General features: G+C 42.6%; 1 pseudogene; it reads right to left on the bottom strand.

The window, feature by feature from the left end:
• Positions 1-7891: 7891 nt before the first annotated feature.
• LOC134898492 (5S ribosomal RNA) lies at positions 7892-8008 on the bottom strand (annotated as a pseudogene).
• Positions 8009-8781: the final 773 nt, after the last annotated feature.

The raw sequence follows: 8781 nt of genomic DNA, 5'->3' as shown, positions 1-8781 counted from the left end.
TCCTCGAGCGGTACGAGTGAAATCTAACGCTACCAGAACCTGAATCCCGGTGGATTCATGGATAAGATCAGAGGCCGGATGCTCTAACCTTTCTGACAGTTGTCTTTTAACAAGGTGCTCGTAGTGAGTGTGAGTATAAGGAGTTTGGGCACCACGGTGTATGTCCTTCATTTTGTCATGTGTAACAGTCATTACTTCAGGCAATACTTTTCCAATATAACACAATCCTTCAGAGTTTGGGGCAAGCCACTTGTACGCCTTTCTCCCGCATATGAAATATGCATCATCGGGGAGAACATAAGGGACGGAGAAGGACATGACCATATTACAAACCTTCCAGGTGAAATCTCCTGACCCTAATTCTTCCATCTGCTTAATGCACGTATCGGTTTGTACGATATGTGCACAGTATCCTGGTGATACCTCTCCAACCTTTAGTAATCCTATTTCCTAAGGTATATCGATACCGGAAAGATTTTCCTCTACTGGCTATGTGGCGTACGAGCTCTGTATCTGTAGGCATTCTATCTGCTCTATGTGAAAAGGTCATGGTTTGGTTGCTCCATGACACTTCCCAATTTCCCGGTTTTCTAGGATTGGAGATGTTAAAACATAAGAGGGACCTATCCACATGGTATTGGTGGAGCTTCAAACTAGGAGGGCTGGAGATATTAAACCTCCTGTCCACCGGTCTCCCACCCTTTAGCTCAAGTACCTCCCCTAACGTTAAAGGAAATGGTACTAGCCCTGATTTGCTGTGACCCTGAGGTACTTGAGAGCATACCCAACAATCTGTTTGGTTCAACACGTTACCCACTAGAGAGTGATAGTCACTCAATGGATGCCGGTCCATATGGATATTAAAACTAGATTGGCATTTCTTTATGCATCCATCTTCAACCAGATTATCACAGAGCCTACAGATACAATTTTCCTCAGCTAACAATCCATCACAATTTCTTCTATCGGATCGTTTTCTGATACTCGCCTTTGCTTGTTGGATTGGTTTGCTATTGGAAATTTACACCTCCGTCTCAGTCATCAGGACCTTTCTGGATCCTTTCTCGACCTCACTGGTACTCTCACCGAAACAGACTGCTCTGGTCAACATCATGGTTAACGGGAAAAATCCATATCACAGTCTCTTGGGGCAAGTCCATCTTACAGGAGGAGAAAAGAAGAAATTTGTAAAGGGGGTATAAGAAAATCAGTTTGAGGGGGAGAGAACTTGTTACGATAATAAGTTCTCTCGTTTTGTTGTTCTTTTTGTTCTGCTGTCCTCTCAAAAGTGTTGTCTCTCAGTCTTCCAAACGAACATTCTGGTGATGCAATATTCCTTCCTAACCGACGATCTTTCTGTAGGGAGCAAAAATCTGGCATTACCATTGGTCCAACTGAGGGGTGACATACCATCTTTAAACCATGGAAACATGAGTGAGAAGAGAGAGACAACAAAAAAAACAAAAGAGATAGAGAACAATTCATGTGCATATATACATTACATAACTCGACAATAACCACCAATGAGAAAAGAGAAACAAAACATTTTTAAACATTGTCAACATTAAGAAAACATTGTTAGCATTAGAAAAACATTGTCAGACTTATTAGGCTGTCATATCTATGTGTCTACTGGTCTCCTTGAGCAGTCCCTCCCCACCAGCACCTGCATTACTCCACTGTCTGTATCTGGCCAGAAATACATTGTGGCGGAGGTCATGCTGGGGTTTGGTAGACTTCTGCAAGGACCAAGTGGGTATGCAATGTGTGAATTCTTACCACTACTCGTCAGAGATGGGGATAGAGAGAGAGAGAAAAAAAAACATTTCACAGATACATTTACAACGTTTCACCTGGTCATTCCTGTGTCTTCAGGGAATGACCTCCCAATTTATTAACCGTTACCTCAGGCTTACCATCAGTCCTAATGATCACCTTTCCTGACTATATATTATGGGTGTGGCCCAAAATTCTTCCTATATGATCCCTGCTTGTAATTTGGTGTGTCATATTCATGCTCATTTTCATGTCTAGGGGGTCTAACTTTATGTGGGTTATTACAGTTACTGGCATAATGCCCTTCTCTTCTACAATGATAACAAACCCTGGGCTTCCTCCAAGTGTCAGTGAAATGGGGTCTTGGCTGATTGGATGCCTCCTCAAACGCTCGGATGCTCATCATCATCAATCGTTTCCCCTGTGCTTCCCTGGTTCCTTGGTTTTTATGATTATGGTGTTGTCTTTCTCGTGATCTACAATCTCTTGCAATGTGTCCCTTTCTATGACAATGGTAACAGACTACCATATCTGGATTTCTCGCAGGGGTGTGGGGCTTTTGTTGGGGTGGTCTTGTGGTTTGGGCCTGTATTTTTGCTGCCATTAACTTATCTCTTTGTGACCCTCTGTATCTGGTGATATTCTGATCCTGATTGATGACGGCCTCTCTTAGTGCAGTCACCGAGATATCTCTCCAGTTTGGGTTGGTGGTCTGTACCCTTGTTTTTAATTCATGTTTTAAACCATTCATTAATACCTTAACCGCTATTCTTCTATGTTGTGCATTTGTCTTGATGTCCGTGATCCCAGTGTTTCCAGCCATTATTTGCAGTGCTCGATTGAAATAATTAGAAACATTTTCCCTTTCGTTTTGTCTTATGGAGAAAATTTCATTCCACTTGACAGCAGCTGGGAAATATATTCCTAACTGTCGGTTAATCTGCCTAATACATTCCTGATTGTGTTCCTCCGTACTAGGTACCTCTGTGTTTAATTTACAATCAGCAATGAACTTTTCAGGGTCAACCCTGGAGGGCAAACATGCCCTCAGCACTGTCCGCCACTCTTTGTTGGTGGGTTCTGTGGCGTTTCCTAGTTCTTTTATAAACCTTTGACATTTGGCTAGATTTTTCCTAGGATCAGGAAATTCAGACACAATTGATCTCAATTCGGTCCGGGACAAGAGACAGCGCATTGCACTGTCCTTGACGGGAATGGTTCCCTGATCATCAGTCTTCCCATTGGGGACTGTGATCACCCTGACAGGACTAAACTCAATTACATCACCTTGTTTTGGTCTTACAATATGGGGTACATTTGTTTGTGCGTGATATAAAACATTGTACGTACCTGTGGACACGACCTCACCTGACCCTCCGTTAGGGGGTTTGATTATTGCCTTTACCAATTTGGTCGTGTCCACCTGGATGTCTTGTAGGATGGCTTCTGGAAGAGGTGCCGACATCGTTCTGGGCTCACTTTCTTGTTGGTAATCCTGAGGGAAGTTTAACATGGGGTGCGACTTGCACAGGTTAACATTTGTAATTTTTACACTTTCATTTTCATAAACATTATTACATTTAACACTTTCATTCTTAATACAGTTACTAAGTGCATTTTTATTGTTCCACCCTTGTGCTTTTCTCTCCGCAATCAACTCCTCTCCCGATGCCATGTCTCTCCTCTCAAGATAAGAGTCAGAAAAGTCAATAGACTCTCTTTGTAATTCACTTTCCTGTTGCCATAACTGTAAATATTCATAATGTTTATTTTGTCTCTTCGTTAGTTCAACGAGACTTATCCTCCTCCTTAAATTTTGTAACACCTCTGGACTGAAGCTACCTATTCTTGGGAACTTGTCCCTGTCTTGTACAGTCATTCTCTCCCATTCATCACAAAAAACTTCTGTGTGACTACCGTATTTTTCACACATAATGTATCTTGCCGACCCAACTGGTCGGTCCTCCGAATCAACCTGAACCTGGGTTGATCGCCCCCTACCGGAACAAATGGCCCCCATAATCTGTAGGCGTTGCTTATTCCTCCTTGGATCTTTTATCTCAAGGTTTTCAGCGAACCCTTACAAACAAACCAAGATGTCCTTGGGCAGGCCGGCGGTGGTGGTTTATCAAGTACCCCACTTACTTCTCGCCCACGTTGGCCTGTGCCGCAATCACTGTAACCAGAGCTGTGGTACCCAACCCAGGGCCCCTGTAAACCTTTAGTTTACTGGAACATATGAGGGTTACCCGCAGGACACTTACTCTTTCCAGTAAAGTTGGGGTTGTTAGATAGTTCCTGAGTGACCAGCGAACTTCCCTTCCAAAAATAAAAAATTACACAAATCACGTCAGAATGTACAGATAGCGTTTGTGACCACTTTACTCTAATGGTATTAGGTCAGATTACTAACTACTGCACACAATAACGTGCGGTCCAATCGTTCAGTATACGAGCACTACTTGTCATGTACTGAAAGATCAATGGAATCGATGTTTTCGGCTGCGATTCCTTCAACCAGAGCTTGTATGGCCTATATGGGTTCTGCACCAACACCCCAGGCGTTGTGCCACTGGACTTTTATAGCGGACCTTTTTGTCTATTTACCTGTTACCTTATGACCTCCTGGTCTTGATACCTTATGGTCCGCTATACTCTAATGCTCAAATATTATTTTAACCAGGGATGCCTCCCTGGCCACCGTATATGTCACTTACACGTATGTTCCTTAACGAGTACCCGACTTTCCTTTTGGTTCCACCTTTAAAATTGTATAAACTTTTGTATACAAAACACACTCACTCAACACATGTACACTTTTGTTTCTATATCTATTTCTGCGCAGAAATTGTCTTCAGGCCAAAAAGTGTTACCAATTAGGAGCAGGATCTGTTAAACTAAATTTCAGTTTTCCCAAAAATAGATTTGCGTTATTTACCGCGTCGCGTTATCTACCGCTGTGCGTTACTTATCGCCTTTGCGCTAATTATCGCTTTGCGCTAAAATCCACTTTATCACAACTTGAGCTACGTGGGCGTAACCAGACGCTACGTTGCGTAGTGTACGCTGCGTGCGTCTGCCTTTTGGATTGCGTACGCTAGTCTTTGTTAGCGACACGTGTACGCAATGCAAAGGATCCACCGTAACACAATATATATACTTTTATCAATGTAAATGATCCCTGATCATCTACCGCAATCCACACTGACTGCCTTGTATCTCAGACAAACCGTGTGTTTGTTCTATACTTTAACTATTACCTCTACTATTAAATAACAGCAAATCTCCTTTTAGCCCTTTCTATCAACTATAAAATTTGGCAAACAGGAATAGTGATATACGAAAAAATGAAATAGAAATGCAGATATATGCGTGCGTACGCAAGACAAAAGAAAAATAAACAGTTTTAAAAAGACACAAGCGTTTTGTTCTTACTTCCGGTTACCGGGTTCCTTCAGCACTCTTTACCTAAGTGAAGCAGACGCTTATCCCGTCAGCAACTGCGAGACAACCTCCCACCCTTTGCTGGGGGATAATGTCTGCTGATCTACCTAGTGCAGATGTGAAAAGGACCGGACGAGTCCGCAATTGACAATGCTAAATTCCTTTGTCGTATAAATAACCCTTATGAAGCTAAGAACACTGTACGCTGCTTACTTAAGAAATACCGTAATGATACGCTATTTGCGTAACGATCGCTCAGCCGTAGGCGAGACGCTCAAGCGTCACGTTCGCTCACGGCCCAGTGATCACAGGACACGTTATTGGTTATGTCTAGGGGAAAGATTCGCTGTAACGTAGCGTACGCTAGAGACCACGAGGAGGTCACCAGCGATGCAGACGCTCACAACACTATACCTTTATGTTAAACCTTATACCGATGAAACACACAGAATACCTTAATGTGAGTACAGGGTGTAAATGCAACCTTGTGTAACCTGACTATCTACAAAGCTGTTTGAGCGTCACCGACGCTCAAGTGAACACTTAACACTATAGTAAATACACTGATACTGGTTTAGGGTTCCAAAGCCTATAATCTGTATTATATCTAGTATACTTGTAAAAGAGTAACACAGTACAAATGATACACTACAATATAACAAAGACTTCCTAACCAAACACCTAACTAAGGGATAAACTACAATGCTATCCTGGTCTAACACAATACAATACAATAATACTACGAAGTATTTAAGAGAAAAAGAGGAGAGGAGAGATAGAGAGAGAAAGAGAGATATTGGCTCACAGAAAGACAATGATTACGGAGAGAACTTACGCACAAAGGGTATGATCGCCTGCGCCTCGATATCCAGCTCCCGATTATCAGCAGATAACCGTTGATGAGAGAGTGAGAGCTGGATGTGGTCGGCCTGCCTATTTATGCCCCACACACAATGCAATCTCCTAGTCCCTACAATCCTACAGTTTATTGGACACAGGAATTCGGCCCTGTACTGTAACCAAAGGTCATAGGTTGATTCATACAGGTGGGCTGTGCTGATTTCCAACAGCTCAGGTGGGTGGGGAACTGGGTTTCCCGCCGCATACCTGAGTATGTGCAAATCATAGAAATGGACATAAACTTCTTATGTCCATAACTATTTGCACGAGCGATTAATACGCTCCAAACCAACACCGGAATATTGCTAATTAAATACTCTTCCGATGGGTATCAAACACTGCTGTATGACTCCTGTTAGACCCTTCGTGCAATACAAAGAGGGATTCCTCCGCTCAGGGACATTCTATCTAAACCAAACTTACAGAAACTATTGAGGGGAACATGATCTATAAACGACATTAATTGTGAACTTTTGTAACGAATGAGTCGCACGCTACGATCACATAAACTCTACCGTAAATGCGCATACTGCGCGTGCGAGTGCACGCTATTGCGGGTATGCGCTTCCACGGGAGAGCGTACGCATGCGCAGCACGGACCAGTGTGCGGTGCAAATATGGCAGTGTGCATTGAGACATTTTTCTGACTTCGACAGCGCTAATGCGAGAATCTGTACGTCCAACTGGAGCATCCGTGCAGATTCAAGTGGGAAGCAGCTCCACCCACTGTTTTTCTGGCCACACCCACCACCATCACTATTAGTTTCCCTTGCCCCATGCTAGGTGCAAGATCTATGCCAGTAACAGGCAGGGACGGACTGAAGCTCTAAAACAGCCCTGGCATTCTAGTGGCAAAGGTGCGCGTGCACGACTAGGGGGTGTGGGCACAGCTCACAGGGTGTGGCCTCACGACATGCTCCTGTGTCTCTGTATGCCAGGCAGCAGAGCAGAACACCAAGAGGCAGAGCCAGCCTCAGGCTCCCTGTGCGCTGTGCAGCCGAGCAGAGCCGCTCCGCCAGGCCCATAGGTAAGTTTCAGCATCTTTAAGATTTGTTCCGTCACTTTCCATAGTGCATAGCTGCTGCCTGATTGCCTGACTCCAGTGGATGCTATTGTTATTAATATTAGGAAGAATTTTATGTGTGTAAATAAAGGTACTAGCTATTGTAATACCCGCTGTCTGCTGCAGGTACTCATCGTGTGAAGAGCAGGTTTTATTTTACATTAAAAAATTACTAAATAATTCACTCCAGAAAAGTCCTCCTGTAGTAAATATGACTTCAATGAGAATGTGTTGTTGTCATTCACTTATTTTACAATACACTGAAAAAACAATGTATAAGACAGGAGGAGGATCTGAGTGGATGATCTTCAATTGTGACATTATCAGAGCTAAAATATTTTCTGGTTTTCTCTCATTATATAGAAAATGTAAAGATATATAATATATCAGAAATATTATTGAGAAAACGAGGGCTGTTCTTCTCCAAATACCCATATAGAAATTTTTTTTATTATTAAGCAGCTCTCCAGTAGGATTATTATGAGCAAAGTGGAGATTTATAGTAAACTGTGTCCTGTAACAGTTAGGTGAAGGTTCTTAGATAGAGTAGATATCAGAAAGGAGTATTAGAGACCATCCACTTCTGCTTTTGTTCATCTGTTTGCCATCATATGAACAATGAATGTGTGGTGATATCATATTTCTGATATAGAAGGAATAAAAAATGTACATTTCTACTTTCCAAGATTAGGTGCAGTATATACAGTATATTTACAGCACTTGGTATTCCCAGGAGGTCTCCCTTCCAAGTACTGAACAAGCCCAACACTGCTTGGCTTCCAAGATCAGATGAGATCGGGCATATCCAGTGTCAAAGTCAAAAATATTACATAGAGAGAACATACAAACTACACACATTTAAGTCGCTATACTTGCAAATATGCGCAGCGAGCACAGCAATATATGGTAACACACGCATTTGCTCGGACATGGCACGTAGATGGATTCGGCGCTTGTTTCATACAGTACATGGTTATAATAATGTCGGGCACCAGACATCATGGAGATTTAGAATTGGCTGATGAATTGATGTCATGAATGTGTATTATTTGAACAGAACCAGATGCGCCCGTCATGTTTGGTATTGAAGCAAACAGATTGATGTGTGGGTTAGTTTGATGCTTGTTGTGAAGTTGTGGGACATTGCAGCGGATAGATATGATTATATGTATAAAAGCTAAGATCACTTTGTTAGAACAATGAATGATCAAGCCAACCCTTTTGCCAGTTTTCAGGGCTGAACCTGATCAGCATATACAAAGCAAGAGCGACCCCTCCCCCAGGGACTGGTCAAACAGGAAGGGAGTGGCTGGCCAAAAAGAGAGTTGAGTGGGCAGTTTGCTTGGGGCCTCTGAGGACAGATATACTGTAACTCACTCACACAGCTACCTTACACACAGCAAGCATGGCTGGATCATCACCAGGCTCCTTACAAAAGGCAAAGTATCATAATCTCAATATCTCATGGCTGATTGGCATAGAATAGTTTTAAATATGTGTTTGTGGTAAAGTAGTTGTAGAATGATTGGCATAGATTAGTTAGTTTGGAGATACAAATGGCTTAAGGTTAACGAGGTTTGGGCAGTTGTGTGATTGTT

This window comes from Pseudophryne corroboree, chromosome 3, assembly GCF_028390025.1.
Source record: "Pseudophryne corroboree isolate aPseCor3 chromosome 3, aPseCor3.hap2, whole genome shotgun sequence".
Classification (NCBI taxonomy): domain Eukaryota; kingdom Metazoa; phylum Chordata; class Amphibia; order Anura; family Myobatrachidae; genus Pseudophryne; species Pseudophryne corroboree.
This window is presented reverse-complemented; position numbering and strand designations above follow the sequence as displayed.